This window comes from Ahaetulla prasina, chromosome 2 (genome assembly GCF_028640845.1).
Source record: "Ahaetulla prasina isolate Xishuangbanna chromosome 2, ASM2864084v1, whole genome shotgun sequence".
NCBI classification, from domain to species: Eukaryota; Metazoa; Chordata; class Lepidosauria; order Squamata; family Colubridae; genus Ahaetulla; species Ahaetulla prasina.
This window is the reverse complement of record NC_080540.1, coordinates 63389282-63408862: the sequence shown is the minus strand read 5'-3', so window position 1 is coordinate 63408862 and position 19581 is coordinate 63389282. Positions and strand designations below refer to the sequence as shown.

Sequence of the window (19581 nt, the reverse complement as noted above, 5' to 3'; positions counted from 1 at the left end):
AGAGATCAGAACTTTTGAGATTTTTCTAGTTCAAACTATATAATACCAGTATACAAACATTCCATTTGCTGAATGCTTATGCTATACTATTTATAATGTAAGTAGAATTTGTTAGGAAGTATATGTAAATATAAGATGTCTTTATTTAATTTAAGAGTGGCTTAGGGAAGAAGAAAGTCATTCCCAATTGCTAGACATTTTCTCCCCATATTTCAAACCAAACACTGATAATAGGCATGTGTAGCTGTTTTGTGGGGGGGGGGAGGGAGGGAGGGAGTGGGAGAGAAATTGTATATTTGATTGGGTATGTGATTTTGTTAGCCCTGACTCCTAGCAGATTGCCTGGAGTAATCCCTGCAGTTTTCTTAGCAAGAAGTGTTAGAGCTGAAAGAATGACCAGCTGAAGGTCACTAAGTTGGCTTTGTGTCAAAGATGAGAGAGCAACTCTTTTTCCCAAATTTTATCCTGGTGCCTTAACTACCACACCAAACTGGCTCTCTGTAACTGTTCTTTACAAGTTAAAAATTAAGGACTAGGGTCTGATGTAACTTGCCTATATTTATTTGTCAAATAATTTCAAATCAAAGATGTTTATGAAGATATAATAATTTAGATAATAATCTAAAACTTTTGGCAATTGAAATAAAAGATATTTAGCTTTGGAACAAGAATGTACAATTATAGTCATGAATGTTTAGGAACTTCCACATGGCCAGTAGGATGTAATGTTGATCTGAACACATACGGTTCACAGGCACAGCCAACGAAAATAGAATAGAATAGAATAGAATAGAATAGAATAGAATAGAATAGAATAGAATAGAATAGAATAGAATAGAATAGACAGAGTTGGAAGGAACCTTGGAGGTCTTCTAGTCCAACCCCCTGCTTAGGCAGAAAACCCTACACCACTTCAGACAAATGATTAGCCAATATCTTCTTAAAAACTTCCAGTGTTGGAGCATTTACAACTTCTGGAATTGTAAAAGTTGTAAAAGCCAAAGCCAACTTTTTAAAAAATGGCCTAAAATACAGTATTAGAGGATAGAAACAGAATTCAATATAGTTATAAATGCAACCAGAATCATTCACAATAAAAAACTACAGATAGTAAGGCACACTAAGTATGGATTCTGGCTATTGTAAAAAATACGTTTTTCTACATTCCATTATCCTTTCTTACTATTTCTCCCTAAAAATGAAGGATAATCTGAAACCAACGCTATAATACTTACCATGACTAATTCATTTAGATTTTATTCCCCAGTGTGAGAAAATTATAAGTAACAAGCCTCATTGTAGATATGTTTGGTCCAACTCGGGGATTTCTTGTTTTCCCCCATAAAGGTGATGTGACCTGCATGAATTGCCCTGGATAAACTCAGAGTGGCTCACTATTTCTATTGTACTAAATTTAATTTGAAGATTTCAGATAGGATTTAATTATGCTTTTAATGCATGCTTATCTAAATAAATATATGTTAATTAAAAATGTCCCATTTGCTTGTAATACTGAATTCAGCAGTTGTTTGAATGAATCAGTTTCCAGAAGATATAAAATATGACAAACCAGACATTAATAAACTGAGGGTACTCATTTTCTCTGAAGATCTGGGCTGTAGACCTAATATTCAAACTAAATTACTGTACCCAATAATAACCCAATAACATCATTTTCATAGCATGGTAACTTCTACAGAGATTTCTTTCTTGATGTTCAAGTCTTAAAGCGAGTTGCTTCTAATAGTGCTGCTGGTACTTGTCATGTAAAAAAAAATGCCTTAGATTACTATCTTCATGTAATTTATTAAATAAGCGAATTCCACTTATTCATATTTGTCTTTTCCCATGCTCTACAATGATAACCTCCGCACAAAGTATCACTAGCTTATCTGCCTCAATAATTTATCCACTGAATGTTTGGTATCAGATATTTAGTAATGAAGTGGCAATAGAGAAAACAATAATGCTTTTAGCTTTGTCTTTAGCTTGCTTTATCTATAACTCTGTAACTTTTTTTAAATAAATAATCCATGACATTACAGTTCCAATGGGGAAAGGAAAAAAATCTTTAGAATTCTGTCTGAATGATATAAAGGGGGATAAATCAAAAGCTAAATTTAAAACAATGGTGGAGGCAATGGAACAGGCATGAAACTAGCCATTTTGTACACAATTACAATACCAGCGATTAATGAAAATGAATCTACTATCTGTGGTATCTTAGATGTGAAACACAATTGTTGCCTAGTCAGAGGCACTGAGAATAAAAGAATCCGCTGAATGTTTCTTCCCACTTTTGTTATTATATTTATTCCTGTGGCATGTACATGATTAAAAACAGGCAAGTTACACAATCTGATGGTTCACTCAATCCACCGTGTGACAGAATGCTTGCAGTGGGTGGTGAAGTGCACTTTAATTGTTGACAGATTCTTTTCATTCCCATCTTGCTCAATCTTCTGAAAGCAAAAGGAATGCTTCTCTATAATGCCATTTAAAACCTACAAGGATTAAAAAAAAAACTTATTATTCTAATGCTTTCACAGAACCTGTAAATTTAATATTAAACTATTCAAGGTCTCATCATTCATCTGGCTCATTCAACTGTTCCCAGGCAGCCTTAAAACATAGAGCAACAGCACAAACTTTCTATCAAAAGCAAAGAATTGCAATTGTACCTGCCTGGGTTAGTGTCCTTTAGACTGAGGTCCCTTAATTGCCTTTTTAGACTTTCTCTCTCACAGTATAATTCCTAATAGATGATACAGTATTCTGAAAGAGATATAGAGAGAATCTAATCCGATGTTCTGTTCTCTTCTTCTTCTTCCATCTTTCTTCCATTCCATAAGAATAATGGCAAAGAAACTAAAAAACAATGGCAAAGGAATATAGTGAAGAAGAAAATAAATGTATCTTTTGGAAAATATGCCACTGTGTTCTTTGTTTCAATAAAAACATACATGAGTGCTCTGTTTATCAGAAAAACTTACTCATGAGGTCTTGCTTAGATTTCTGTGAACTTGTCCATCATCAGGGTCCTTGATCATTGGCTGGACTGTGCATATGTTTAAGATAACTGTAAATGCCCCAATTGTCTTGATCTTCAGTAGCTTTATTTCCCCAAAGTGTAACTATTGAACAAATATGTACTGGGCATGCCAACTTCTTGTTTTATTTACAATATTGATCACCTGTCAATTTGAAGAATAACATGAAATCAGATGCTATATTTTAATAAGGAAATATCATCAAACCAGTATTCAACTCTAAATTGGGGGGGAGGGTAATTATTTGAGAGCTAAATATATAACAAAGTTGTTAAATTCATCACTTTAGGAACATTTGCTTCCCACGCTTATGAAGTAATCCACAAAATCAGAATTATTTGCCAGTCTATGTTGAAAAATAATCCAATACTAAAATCCCATCAAAAAACCATGAGAAGCAGTAATGGCAGCAAATGGTTCAAATTTAATTGTTTAATAAAACTGCTCAGTTTGATTAAATCCGAACTGCTCAGAAAATTGACATCTGGTTCAGGAGAACCGGTGCGAACTGGTAGCAGCCCACATCTGAGTTTCTAGGACCATAACTTGATAGTAACTAGGCATGCTTAAATACATACTTTATTGCATTAATATGAGATAAGGAGGTACATAGAAAACAGTTTGGTTTCTCTCTCTGCTTTTCACACACTCACATATTCGGATTCATAGAAAAAAATCAAGCATGACTTAAAATAAAGGCTTAGCTGTACTTCTTATGTAGCCTACTTATGCCAACCTTTAGTTCTATTCATGCTTTTTCAGTCCTATGTCATTCTCGCTGAAAGCGCATATGCTGTGGTTTTGTGGGATCCTGCCAGACCACAGATGTGGAACTGAATATTTGACTTCTGACATCAGGAAAAAACCAGAACAGGGGCTCTCTATCACTTCTTTGTTCCATATTACCAAATGTCGTCACATCATTTTTCATAACAGCACAGTGCCCAAATTAATGGGGAAACCCATTTAAAACAATTCAAATCACACGTCTTCCCACTAGATTCGGCCTTCCTGTTCTGAAATGCCTACAAGATTTCAGCATTTTCATCCAAAGTTCCCTCTTGATTTTGTGTGAGGAAACTGAAAGGCAAGACCTGGCACTTTCACAAGATTCAGCCATTTATTTATTCAGGGCTGGGGGATTTCACATGGAACTGTCCCAGGTGACATGCATGGCTAAGGGTATGGCGTTGCTGATCTCTGCCATAACAATTCCATTCAGGTGTGCATGTTATTCAGAACAGTGAGTTCAGCTAAAGAAGGCTGATATTATTAGAATTAAAGACTTAGAATGTTATTATGTGTTCATGTATAACTGAAGAATGAAGGAATCTATAATTTTCAGGTGACTATAATTCAGAATTGTGGGAGTAAACAGACGCTTTGTGGTCCACTAAGAGCCCTCTTACATTGCTTGTGAATAAATTCATAGATATTTCCTGGCAAGATGATAGGATGGTAAGATTTTGCATTACATAATTCATGAAGCTAGCTCCAAAGGAGCTGTATTTCAAAGAGTAATAACCTCCCAAAATAGGCTACAACTATTTTTTTTATTTCTTCTCTTTTCTTTGCAACCTCACAACCCTTATTTTTTTTCCTCACTAGCATTTTCAGTCGAATAGCTTCGAAGAGTGCCTATTTATTTTCACTATCCAAATGTCACAATATAACCATAGTAAAGAAACTGCCAGAAGAGGTGTTTCTAAAGCAATAATTATCTCTGAAACTCAGTGGTGGGTTTCAAAAATTTTTACTACCTGTTCTGTGGGTGTGGCTTGGTGGGCATGGCATGGCTTGGTGGGCGTGGCTTGGTGGGCGTGGCTTGGTGGGTGTGGCAGAGGAAGGATACTGTAAAATTTCCATTCCCTTCCCAATCCAGGGGAAGATTACCACAAAAACCCCATTTCCTTCCGATCAGCTGGGACTCGGGAGGCAGAGAATAGATGGGGGCGGGGCCAGTCAGAATTTTTGCTACCAGTTCTCCAAACTACTCAAAATTTCTGCTACCGGTTCTCCAGAACTGGTCATAACCTGCCGAAACCCACCTCTGTCTGAAGTTGAACTAATTGTCCTTGGGGGGGGGGAGAGGTCTGTGCTTACTTAGGTCCTTGCTCAAAATATTGTGCACTGTTCAGAAAAGTTTCCAAAATCTATGGGTGAAAAAAAAAGTACTGTTATGTATCTTTAAATATTTAGGCGGGAAACAAGCACGTTGCTGATTGGTTGAAGCCGCCGGTTAAACAGTATATAAAGGGTTGTTTTTCCCCAGCCAGGTTGCTGGGTTCACCATATATTAAAGAGCTGTTGTCACTACCCTGGTCTCCAGCCTCGTTACTTCCCGAACTTAACACTGGCGACGAAGGTGGGATTTCGAGGCTAAGGAGCACCAGAACCGAGCTGAAGCACGACAGAACCGAACCCAGCAAACACAGGGCAGAAAAGCGGAGATGGCCAGTTACACTCCGCCCGCACCGTTTGACCCGGCTAAAGAGAAATGGGGAACGTATATGACCCGTTTCGAAAGCTTTCTAGAAGCCAACGAACTGCAAGGAGTTCCAGACAACCGCAAAAGGGCATACTTCTTGAGCCACTGCGGTCCCGAGGTCATCGATATCGCGGAAGCCCTGGCAGAGCCAACGCCGATACAATCGGTATCGTGGCAAACGCTGCAAACCCTGCTAAAAAACCATTTCGCGCCAACGCCGTCCAAATACGTGGGTCGTTTTGAATTTGGAGAGCGCCGACAGCTAGAGGGCGAATCCATAGGTGACTACATGGCCGCCCTGCGGAAAGCCTTCAAAGACTGTGGGTACCGAGACCTGGACGAGGTGCTGCTGGAGCAACTCATCAGGGGTGTCCGAGACATGCGTTTGCGGAGGCGGCTGCTATCGAAAAGCAATCTGACGCTGGCAAACGCCCTGGACGAAGCTCGAGCGCATGAAATGTCCACCCAAGCGGCGGAGACACTGCAAAAGCCTCTCACACCAAAGGCGAGCACAAAGTCAACCCCGGTGCACCAAGAAGAGATCCAGACCGAATCCGACGGTGAGGATGAGGAAGGGGTCTGCCGAACCGAAAAACGCGGCAAAGAGGACCGGGACGAATGCGGAAGTTGCGGAGGTCAACACCAGCGCCAACGCTGCAAGTTTAAAGACGCAACATGTCGGCTTTAGGCAGAATCAACCAACTTAATAGTAATTTTATTGACAAAGGACAAAACCACATAGAGCAAGACTAATGAGGAATAATGTTTATGTTAATAGTTGAAATAGTAAACAATTAAATATAAGTTTATTTTTAATAAACATAATTTGCAATAGTTTTGGACTTTGACTGTAATTCTACTTTATATATTAATTATGGTAGTGTTCTTTTAAAAGGAGTTAATTTGTTATTGTATTGTTTTCTTTCGTTGTCTAATTTAACCATAATGTTTAGTTGTTTTCTGTATAGTTCACTGCAAAGGGCTTATGCTTCAGCCTATATTTTTGACATTAAAAGGCAGAATGTAAATATTTTAAAGAAAATAAATATCCATGTCATCATCTCAGGAGATACCACAACTATTTGTGTGTGTGAGGGAGAGAGAGAAAATGCCTTATCTGGAGTGGTGTGTTTCTAGGCTGCCTTCCCAATTGAAATTAGTCAGGCTTTGTCTATGAGTCTTTCACTAAAACTTAAAAAGATAAGTTTACTTTAAGTGGTTTTTAATGTGCAACACTCATTTTAATGCTGTCTATTCTAATTACTGCCTATTCTAACATTGGGTTCCCTTTCTGCTGGATTTATGCTGCCTTTGCTCTATCTGAAATATTGATTGCATTGTATTTTCTTTCTGCATGGTTTAAGAAAATATCTGTTTTCACTAATTATATTAGCATAATGTATTACATTTCATGCCTCTACACTATCATAACTGGATAGCTGGACTGCATTTATTGAGTATATTCTCTTAAATGTAGTTATTGTATAAAATATTTGTTTCCAAAGAAACAAATCAAGGTATATAGGTACTTTACAACTTACAACTATTCATTTAGTGACCGTTCAAACTGTTCCAACAGCACTGAAAAAAGTGACTTATGACCCGTTTTCACTTACAATCATTGCAGCATCTCATTGTCACATGATCAACATTCAGACGCTTGGTAACTGGCATGTATTTATAACAGTTGCACTGTCTGGGACTCACGTGATCTCCATTTGTAACCTTCCCAGCTGGTTTCCAACTAGCAAACTCAATGAGAGAAGCCGGATTCATTTAACGATCACATGATTCCCTTAACAATTGAACTGATTCACTTAGCAACGGTGGTAAAAAGGTTGTAAAATGGGGTACAACTCATTTAACAACCATCTTGTTTAGCAATGGAAATTTTGGGCTCAATTGTGATTGTAAGTTGAGGACTACCTGAAATAGCTGTTCAATTTTGTCATCCACTTGTACTCAGCCTTTTGCATTCTCTGACAAAAGCTTACCTTTACAAGTAAATGTCATGTTGGTCTATGACCCTAAATAAAGATTTGGGTTCGGTTTGGATTGGGTTGAATTGAATTGAATTGGAAATCCTACTAACCCTAGAATGCGTAACTCATCCAAATGCTATAGGACCGTGATGGTGAACCTATGGCATACGTGCCACCGATGGCATGCAGAGCCCTCTCTGTGGGCACACGAGCTGTCACCCCAGCTCAGCTCCACTGCGCATGTGCATGTGCTTCCCAGTGGCTAGCTGGTTTTCGGTATCTGCCGCACATGTGTGGGGTTGTGCATGCATGCATGGTGTGGCGGGGCGCATGCATGGGAAGGCGAGGTGCGGGATTGCACATGCACTGCATTATGGGTGTGTGCACATGCACGTGTGCTTTCACATGCACGTGAGCACGCTTTTGGCACTCAGTGCTGAAAAGGTTAGCCATCACTGCTATAGGAGGATTTTAGAAATGTATCCTACTTAACTTTTTAATGTCTTCTCTATGCCTTGTGGAAGGACACAGGAAAGCAGACATTCAAGCAATTATGCTATGAGAGTAAGAAAAGATTCTACAGTAGTGGCCAAAATTGTGGGAACCTTTTGGGAAAAGTATATTTTCTAAAATTAGCTAATAACACCACTTTTTTTCTTTTGGAGTAGTACCATAAATTTATATATCAATGGAAAGATAATTTAATCAAGAATGTAATGCAATAACTTGATGATGTATTGATATCAGCCGAAAACGTAGAGGAATTGGGGGAGCGGTTGAGAAAAGTTCTGGGCATTTTCCGGTCAGCCGGACTAAAGGTTAAAGTGAATAAATGCCAGATAGGGGTAGAATCTGTCGAATTCTTGGGCTACCGAATAGACAAGAAAGGAATTCACCCCACTGAGAGCAAGGTCAAGGCAATCAGAAAGGCTCCAGCGCCCAAAAACAAAACAGAGCTACAGGCATTCCTGGGGCTAGTGAATTTTTACGCGGTTTTTTTAAAAAACAAAGCGACCGTTGCTGAACCGCTGCATAAGCTTCTAGGGAAAAATACTGCTTGGTCTTGGGGGAAGTCGGAAAGTAGGGCTTTCGAAGCAGTAAAAAACCTGCTCTCGAGCGACAGCCTGCTCATCCAGTACCATAGCTCATTGCCACTAGTGCTGGTTTGCGATGCCTCCCCTTACGGGGTGGGGGCTGTACTCAGCCACAGACTGCCAAACGGCACAGAAGCCCCTATAGCCTTCTACTCCAGAACGATGTCCTCCCCAGAGAGGAACTATAGCCAGTTAGATAAGGAAGCGCTAGCAATTGTGTCAGGGGTGAAAAAATTTCACGAATATGTTTTTGGGCGAGACTTTGAAATTGTGACTGACCACAGACCGCTGTTAGGAATACTGGCTGGCGACCGCCCAACGCCTGTGGCACTTTCGCCACGATTGACTCGATGGACTATTTTCTTAGCCGCTTATTCTTACAAGCTGCAGCATCGACCAGGAAAAGAAGTGGGGCATGCGGACGCGTTAAGCAGATGCCCACTACCAGGGGCGATCGAAGATCCCACTCCGGGGACGCCCATCCTGCTTATTGACTCTTGACTCTGGCCCAGTCACATCTAAGGAAGTGGCTCGGCATCATACCGACATTATGTTAAGGACTGTACTCGGTTGGGTACAAAGGGGGTGGCCCGCTGCGCCGGGCGAAAGATTTTAAGGAATTTGTAAAAAAACGTGATGAGCTCTCGGCTCAAGGGGGGTGCCTGTTATGGGGTGATCGTGTGGTAATCCCGGATAAATTAAGGGGAAAGGTATTGGACCTCCTCCACGAGGGTCACCCAGGGATCGTAAGGATGAAGGGGCTAGCAAGAAGCTATGTGTGGTGGCCACTCATGGACTCAGAGATTGCTGAGAGGGTAGGGAAATGCCAGGCTTGCCAAGAGTCCAGACCTCTACCCCCAACGGCCCCAGTCAGGGAATGGGACAAACCCCAAGGGCCCTGGTCAAGAATCCACATTGATTTTGCTGGCCCTTTCCACGGCCAAACCTTCCTAGTGGTTGTCGACGCATTCTCTAAATGGTTGGAGATCATACTCATGAAATCCACTACGGCCGAGGCAGTAATCGCAGCCCTGCGCCACCTATTCGCAACCCACGGGTTGCCTGACACCCTGGTGTCCGACAACGGCCCGCAATTCACGGCAGCCCAGTTTGAGGAATACTTGGCAGAGGAGGGCATCCGACATGCCCTCTCTGCGCCTTTCCACCCTGCGTCGAATGGCCTTGCAGAGCGTTCCGTCCGGAGCGCTAAGGAGGCATTGTCCAGGCTCAAGCCAGGTGACTGGCAAACAAAGATAGATTTCTTTCTGGCCGTACAGCACAGAACCCCAAGCACTGCTACAGGCAGAAGCCCAGCCGAGTTATTGATGGGACGGAAACTCCGGTGCCCACTTGACCGTTTGAATCCCCATTACACACCAGAGGGTTACAAGGGGGAACTAGAAAAAACAAGGGAAATGGGCATAGGCGACCGAGTGTGGGCCCGCAACTATGGGGACGGCCCAAGTTGGCTCGCAGGGCAAATCATAAAAGCAACCGGTCCAAAGTCATACTTGGTCGAGTTACAAGACAACCGAGTATGGAGGCGCCACATAGATCAGATAAGGAAACGAATAGCTGAACAACCCGAGCTAAATGAGACAGATCATGACCACTCCTTATTTGAACCCACAGCTGACCATAACCCGGGGGAGGCGCAAGACTTAGCTGAGGTCCCGGAGGTCCAGCGACGCCATCAGGTTCCCGATGGAAGCAGCAGGGAAATTTCAAAAAGTAATCCAAGGCCGGAGGGCCAAGAAAAAGAGACTGCCAGTAATCCAGGGCCCGATGGCCTAGAGAAAGAGCTGGGAGGAGAAAAAAACCCCTCCGACCAGCTCAAAACACCACCCAGGACTGAACCGCGCAGGTCCGAAAGAATTAGGAGACGCCCAGGTTATTTGCGTGACTACGTCGAAAAATAACATGTAAATAATATGTAAATAGTGGTAAAGTGTTTTCTGGGAGGGGAGGAGTGTTATGTATCTTTAAATATTTAGGCGGGAAACAAGCACGTTGCTGATTGGTTGAAGCCGCCGGTTAAACAGTATATAAAGGGTTGTTTTTCCCCAGCCAGGTTGCTGGGTTCACCATATATTAAAGAGCTGTTGTCACTACCCTGGTCTCCAGCCTCGTTACTTCCCGAACTTAACAAGTACCTTAAAGATCACCACCATATTTGGCAAAGGATGTTTGCCTTTTGTCCACCCTCGCTATCTTTAGGTTATAATATTTCACATTAATGAAATCATCACCATACTTTTAATTTTACTCTTGATTAAGACAAATGAGTGCTTCCCTACAAAGCTATTGTTCTTATGGGAAAGTGCTGCCTATACCTTGCAATGAGTGAGATGCTTGTTAAGTGGAGTTTGCCCCATTTTACAACCTTTCTTGCCATAGTTGGTAAGTGAATCATTGCAGTTGTTATGTTAGTAAGAAGTTAAGTGAATCTGGCTTCCCCATTGACTTCGTTAGAAGGTCACAAAAGATTATCACACATGACCCTGGGACATGTAACCATCATAAATATGAGTCATTGCTAAGAGTCCAAATTTTGATCACATGATCATTGAGAGGCTGCAAGAGTTGTAAGTGTAAAAAGTGTCATAAGTCACTTTTTTCAGTACTGTTGTAACTGCAAATGTTAATGGTTATAAGTCTGCATAAGTCATGTTGGCTCTAAATTTGTTTTGTTTTCACAGGCAGCAGTTCTTGTAGTTTCAGCTGATGGGAAGCCAAAGCAGGGAGGGGAAGAAAAATGTCTTTGTGCTCATTTCCTGCTTCTTCCCTTCTAATTTTATTGCACTTTAGGCAGAATCAACCAACTTAATAGTAATTTTATTGACAAAGGACAAAACCACATAGAGCAAGACTAATGAGGAATAATGTTTATGTTAATAGTTGAAATAGTAAACAATTAAATATAAGTTTATTTTTAATAAACATAATTTGCAATAGTTTTGGACTTTGACTGTAATTCTACTTTATATATTAATTATGGTAGTGTTCTTTTAAAAGGAGTTAATTTGTTATTGTATTGTTTTCTTTCGTTGTCTAATTTAACCATAATGTTTAGTTGTTTTCTGTATAGTTCACTGCAAAGGGCTTATGCTTCAGCCTATATTTTTGACATTAAAAGGCAGAATGTAAATATTTTAAAGAAAATAAATATCCATGTCATCATCTCAGGAGATACCACAACTATTTGTGTGTGTGAGGGAGAGAGAGAAAATGCCTTATCTGGAGTGGTGTGTTTCTAGGCTGCCTTCCCAATTGAAATTAGTCAGGCTTTGTCTATGAGTCTTTCACTAAAACTTAAAAAGATAAGTTTACTTTAAGTGGTTTTTAATGTGCAACACTCATTTTAATGCTGTCTATTCTAATTACTGCCTATTCTAACATTGGGTTCCCTTTCTGCTGGATTTATGCTGCCTTTGCTCTATCTGAAATATTGATTGCATTGTATTTTCTTTCTGCATGGTTTAAGAAAATATCTGTTTTCACTAATTATATTAACATAATGTATTACATTTCATGCCTCTACACTATCATAACTGGATAGCTGGACTGCATTTATTGAGTATATTCTCTTAAATGTAGTTATTGTATAAAATATTTGTTTCCAAAGAAACAAATCAAGGTATATAGGTACTTTACAACTTACAACTATTCATTTAGTGACCGTTCAAACTGTTCCAACAGCACTGAAAAAAGTGACTTATGACCCGTTTTCACTTACAATCATTGCAGCATCTCATTGTCACATGATCAACATTCAGACGCTTGGTAACTGGCATGTATTTATAACAGTTGCACTGTCTGGGACTCACGTGATCTCCATTTGTAACCTTCCCAGCTGGTTTCCAACTAGCAAACTCAATGAGAGAAGCCGGATTCATTTAACGATCACATGATTCCCTTAACAATTGAACTGATTCACTTAGCAACGGTGGTAAAAAGGTTGTAAAATGGGGTACAACTCATTTAATAACCATCTTGTTTAGCAATGGAAATTTTGGGCTCAATTGTGATTGTAAGTTGAGGACTACCTGAAATAGCTGTTCAATTTTGTCATCCACTTGTACTCAGCCTTTTGCATTCTCTGACAAAAGCTTACCTTTACAAGTAAATGTCATGTTGGTCTATGACCCTAAATAAAGATTTGGGTTCGGTTTGGATTGGGTTGAATTGAATTGAATTGGAAATCCTACTAACCCTAGAATGCGTAACTCATCCAAATGCTATAGGACCGTGATGGTGAACCTATGGCATACGTGCCACCGATGGCATGCAGAGCCCTCTCTGTGGGCACACGAGCTGTCACCCCAGCTCAGCTCCACTGCGCATGTGCATGTGCTTCCCAGTGGCTAGCTGGTTTTCGGTATCTGCCGCACATGTGTGGGGTTGTGCATGCATGCATGGTGTGGCGGGGCGCATGCATGGGAAGGCGAGGTGCGGGATTGCACATGCACTGCATTATGGGTGTATGCACATGCACGTGTGCTTTCACATGCATGTGAGCACGCTTTTGGCACTCAGTGCTGAAAAGGTTAGCCATCACTGCTATAGGAGGATTTTAGAAATGTATCCTACTTAACTTTTTAATGTCTTCTCTATGCCTTGTGGAAGGACACAGGAAAGCAGACATTCAAGCAATTATGCTATGAGAGTAAGAAAAGATTCTACAGTAGTGGCCAAAATTGTGGGAACCTTTTGGGAAAAGTATATTTTCTAAAATTAGCTAATAACACCACTTTTTTTCTTTTGGAGTAGTACCATAAATTTATATATCAATGGAAAGATAATTTAATCAAGAATGTAATGCAATAACTTTTATGAAGGATTTGCTATTAGAATAGCAGTTACAGTATAAAGAAGAAAAGTGAAACATGTACTAAAAAGAGATATACAAAAATTATCACCCATAGAAAAAATGATATATACAAAAATTATGACGTCAGTTGGGTACTTAGTTGGGTAACCTTTAGCATGAATTATGGCCTTACAACATCATCCCATGGAGTGAACCAAGTCTTTTAGTTCTGCAGCTTTTATAATGTGAAACCAAGATTGAATGATTGCTTCTATTAACTGGGTTTTATTGCTGAGTCACTTCTGACTAACAAGTTTCTTTAGTTGGCTCCATAGATTTTAAATTGAGTTAAGGTCTGGGCTATTCCAGCAGTGGAATATGATTATCTTGAAACTCCAAAAAAAAGGGGTGTTATTAGCCATCAAACCTCAAAAATATACTTTTCCCAAAAGGTTTCCACAATTTTGCCCACTACTGTAGGTGAAAAGAACAGTATTAGTGGAGTACCCCAAGGCTCTGTTTTAGGCCCAGTACTCTTCAACATCTTCATCAATGACTTGGATGAGGGGATAGATCGGGAACTCATCAAATTTGCTGATGACACCAAGCTGGCAGGAATAGCCAACACTTCAGAAGATAGGCTCAAGTTACAGAAAGATCTTGACAGACTTGAACATTGGGCGCTATCTAACAAAATGAAATTCAACAGTGAAAAAAGTATGGTTCTACATTTAGGCCAAAAAATCAAAATGCACAGGTACCGGATATGTGGTACCTTGCTCAATAGTAGTAACTGTGAGAGGGATCTTGGAATCCTAGTGGACAAACATTTAGATATGAGCCAGCAGTGTGCAGCAGCTGCCAAAAAAGCCAACACAGTTCTGGGCTGCATAAACAGAGGGATAGAATCAAGATCACGTGAAGTGTTAATATCACTTTATAATGCCTTGGTAAGGCCACACTTGGAATATTGCATTCAGTTTTGGTCGCCACGATGTAAAAAAGATGTTGAGACTCTAGAAAGAGTGCAGAGAAGAGCAACAAAGATGATTAGGGGACTGGAGGCTAAAACATATGACAAACAGTTGCTGGAACTGGGTATGTCTAATTTAATGAAAAGAAGGACTAGGGGAGACATGATAGCAGTGTTCCAATATCTCAGGGGCTGCCATAGATTCAGAGGGAGTCAAGCATTCTCCAAAGCACCTGAGGGTAGAACAAGAAGCAATGGGTGGAAACTAATCAAGGAGAGAAGCAATTTAGAACTAAGGAGAAATTTCCTGACTGTTAGAACAATTAATCAGTGGAACAACTTGCCTGCAGAAGTTGTAAATGCTCCAACACTGGAAATTTTTAAGAAAATGTTGAATAACCATTTGTCTGAAATGGTGTAGGGTTTTCTGCCTGGGCAGGGGGTTAGACTAGAAGACAACCAAGATCCCTTCCAACTCTGTTGTTGTTGTTGTTGTTGTTGTTGTTATTGTTGTTGTTGTTGTTGTTGTTATTATTATTATTATTATTATTATTATTATTATTATTATTATTATTATTATTGTATTACATGTTCAGTGCTCAATTCTCAAACTATCCCATTGAAATTGCATTAAAGCAAGGCTAGGAGAAGAACTGCAGCACCTAATTGCTCCTGTGAACACTGATAAATGACCAGCGACATGGGTTGGAATTTGGCAATATTTGAATACATCATTCTGTGATTGATTAATTTTGTCATAAATAGTTATGACATTCTGCTGCTGTACCAGATGAGTTTTTCAAAGATGGAATGAAGATTTTCGTTTCTGTAATCACCACATAGGATTAGATTTGAGCAGGGGTGAAATCCAGCAGGTTCTGACAGGTTCTGAAGAACCGGTAGCGGAAATTTTGAGTAGTTCAGAGAACTGGCAAATACCACCACTGGCTGGCCCCAGAGTGGGGTGGGAATGGAGATTTTTCAGTAACCTTCCCCTGGCACGCCTACCAAGCCACGCCCACCAAACCACACCATGCCACCAAGCCATGCCCACAAAACTGGTAATAAAAAAAAATTGATTTGAGTATTTTTTTAAATATTCTAAATCCCCAAGTTGCATCACAACACTTAGAAGAGAAAGAAAGAGAAATTGATGGACAGAAAGTGTAGATACAGGAAGAGACTTTGCATAGTAAAGGAAGGAAGGGAAAGAAAATTTAAAGCAGACTTTCCCAACGGATGTCCTGAAGAAATCTACATTTCAATTTCCAGAGTTCTGTAGTCAGCATTGTCGTTGCTGAGAATTTTTGAAGTTAAAATCCACAGTTTTAGAAGAAACTGTGCTTGGAAAAATTTAGCCTAATAGTTAATAGTTAGTTTAATAGTTAAACATCAAAGAAAGGACTAAGGGAGAAGCAGGTCCAGATAATTGAGAAATTTAAGGGCAATGAGATGGCTCAGTGAATGAGGGTGTTCACTCAGAACAATTGCTGCTGTCATCATAATGGGACATGGTCATAATGTTGAATACATAACAGTAAGAACACATATATTAAAGTTTAATTGTGGGTGTTAAAGACTTAATATAGCTATAAAAGAGAAAGGTAGAATTAGTATATATGTGCATATGGTTATGATAATTTACATTAATTTAGGGGAAATCATATTTTTCCTCAATATAGGATTTTTTTTTTACATTAATCCAATTAATCTTCCAAGCAGGTTTAAGCAGATCAGCGTAAGGCAGTACAATTTTAGATACGGTCAGTCCATGAATGAGGTATCAGCCGTGGAATTCTAGGAGTGAGCATTTCTGTATTACTATCAAGAAAACAGCATGGAAGTGACTCTAGCAATCAGGACCTGAGTTTGACTCAGTAGAATATTTACCTTCCACACAGAACATCTGTAGCTGAAATATGTAACATTTCAACAAATGATTAGGCTTTAACAAATCAGATTATTGCTACTTTCAGTTTTTTTAATTAATTGCAGGAGCCCAATCCTTTGAAATGCTGACAACTTTCATAAAGACTTTTTTTAATTTCTAGATTAAATTTAATTTCTTGCTTCAAGTTGAGTTCCTGGTATATTATCATAAAGACCATAACTTTTCACAAGCAGTTTCCCCCTTGTATGCAAGCTGCCTCCCACATTTTATTCCCTGACAGTCCTGCTTTGTGAGTTCTCTTGATCTTCTTGTTTCATGTCTTGACAGCAATGCATTTATTCTTGTAATTTAATCTTTCTGTATTAACTGAATGCCATGAAACCAAAGATGTTTTCAACTGGTAATAACAATATACTGTTAAATGATGTTGGGTTTGCTCTTTCTGCAGTGCAGGAAAATAGAAGAAAACAACATGTATATATGCTAATAAATATTGCTGATCAACTATACAACTTGTTTGTGAAGCTGAATAGTGAAAGTTTTCAAAAGATGAGAAAAAGGCTGAGCATGTATTATGACATCAAATACTTCAGCTGGAATCAAAATTAATACTCAAATCCAGTCGCATGAATCTTTTTATATGAGAAACATCTACAGTTAAGCTCGCCTCCTGGTAGCTACATGAAAAGATTTCTTTTGTTTTCTTTGCAACAATGTGGCTATGATTTATCACTGTCTTCTTCCAGGATTTTTTCAATATCCCAGTCTAGTTTATTGCTCTGAAATGTCCTGGTGATTGCCATTCAAGTATCAGGTGCAGCCTAGTTTGTAGGTTTTGCAAAGGGAGCCTCTACCATCTCATGTGATTGAATACATGATAGTTAAGCAAGGATGTTGATATTCGGTGGTATTCCTAGGAAGGTGTAAAGGTGTGGGGGATTCAGGAAAGAGATTCTCTGGGCACTTGATGTCAAGGAATCCTCAGTTCCACTTTAAGAAAAGAACTTTTGTCTTGTGTTTCTCTGCTTATAGCAAAAAATATTTTTTTAAAAAAGAAAAGAAACCCAAAAGAGATTGGTCCCATAAAACAAGGTATTGTATTCTCCATACCAACAAATTTCCCTTAAACACCTTGTTTCTCCTGAAAAAGCTTCTAAGAGAAGAAAGTGGTGGTTTTTTGTTTTGTTTTTTAAATGTAGTATACACAAAGAAAGGAAGCAATTTGATTTCAGCTTTAGATGAGAGAAAAGTCTAACAAGATGGATAAAACAACAGAAAAACCACATGAACATCAGCATCAAATTCAATAACCCATCCTCTCCAAGCACTTATCACCGTACATGGATTTCAATACAAATGGCAATATTAATATGCATAACCTAGAAACTGTCACCTTCGCGTCCAGTCATTGTCTTAGGAGAACAGAAATACAAGTAGACTACAAGTAGAAAAATTAAAAATGCATAGAAGTTGAGAAAAGTGTCAGGAAATTGTTTCTATTATAAATGTAACCAATCAACTGGGAGTTGATTGTATGCTGTTAGAGCGCCATTAAAAGTAAAACTGTATGTATACAATAAAATAATTTTTATCTGTGCTAAAAGTAATAAAAGTATATAATTGCTTTAACTTGCAACTAGCCTCTATATCAGTGGTTCCCAACATGGGGCCCATGCCACACAGGGGGGCAATTTGATTTTTAATGGGAGCAATTTGAACCTTGTTTAAACCAAGTTAATGGCCTTTTAGGCTTCCTCCGTGTGAGCAGAGTTCACTTTTTGAGTAAAGTAAGAATTATATGTCACAGGTGGGGGGGATCTGGATTTTAGAGATGCTTAGGTGGGGCATGGCCAAAAAACAGTTTGGAACCACTGCTCTAGATCAATGGCAGCATTATTTTCTTCCCTTTCAAAAATATAAACTAAGTTTCTTTTTTCCACTTTGCTTTTATGTTCTTTTCTTTTTTGAATAGAAAGATAAATTTCTTTTGAAAAATAAGATAAATTTCAGTCTCTGGGTATGATAAAAGTTGAACTCTAATAATACAGGACATTTATTACCAGAGAAGCATAATATGTCTTCCACTCTCAAATTTAATTTAACATTTAATTTATAATTTACTTTCAGTTTGAACACCAGAGTAACATTAGTCACTTTATTTGTCCACAAATTGCTATGTATAAACATTCAGTCTTAGGATACTTGTTCCTTAGACTTATATGGCAGAAAACTGTCATTCTAAAAAATGAATTGCCTTTTTGACGCAAGGCTTTTGACAGGTCACCTACTGCTCAAATCACTGGAAAATCGGGTTTTTTTTAAAAAAAAAAGCTATCATCCACATCTTTAAAAAATTCCTATATACATATAAACACACTTCCTGTTGCATTTCAGTAACAAATAATGTGGAGTTGGTTTGCATTTCGTGTAAATACAACAATAAGAAATTTATAAACTAATTTTTATTGTTAGATAAATGTATTTAGAAAAAATAAAGACTATCTAAATAATAATAATAACATCCCAGACTTAACAAGTGTCAATAAGAAAGACAAAAAAGTCTGGACAGTGAATATTGGAGACCTTGGAGATAGCAGAACAAAAAAGAAAGAAATGGAAAAAAAAATATAAAGATCTGCCGATAAGAAGTAGAACGACTGTGGCAAAAGAAAGGAAAAATAATATCAATAGTAATAGGTGCCTTGGGTTCAATCCCAAAACATCGGCAGCATCACTTGAATGCCATCAGCATTGACAAAATCACCATCTGTTAATAGCAAAAGGCACCTTTGGAACAACTTACATCCTGCAACAATTACCTTAATACCATTAAAAAACAACATCAGCCTATCTCAGTCCTTGGGAAGGACTTAATAGGTGAATAAAAATAACAAATCCTGTCTAAACATTTGGCTGACTGTGGGACCAACCCATAATAATAGACAAAAACATATAATGTTGACTCAGTTTGGTGTACTGATTAAGGTACTTGGCTAGAAATCAGGAGATTGTGAATTCTAGTCCTTCCTTAAGTAGAAAACTCAGCTGTCATGGGAAAAAATAGAAGATGGAAGCCATAAGCATCTCAACTGTCTTAACCAAAAATAAAGGCAGGATAAAAATTTATAAATAAATAAAACTGGTAAATAGCCGAAATTTGTACCCAGAGGTATTTTCCCAATGTTTTAAAGACATATACTTTTTAAATAACTAAGAGCTTTAGGCAACATTTAGAAAAATGTTATAGGTGTCTTTAAAATGTAGGAGCCCATGGTGATAATCCCATTTCGAAA

At 38.8% G+C, this 19581-nt stretch overlaps 1 protein-coding gene across 1 annotated transcript in view; it reads right to left on the bottom strand.

Annotated features, from left to right (window-relative positions):
* Positions 1-19581, bottom strand: part of ERC2 (ELKS/RAB6-interacting/CAST family member 2) — a 617452-nt gene that overhangs the window by 445741 nt on the left and 152130 nt on the right. The gene's annotated exons all lie outside the window — the stretch shown is intronic.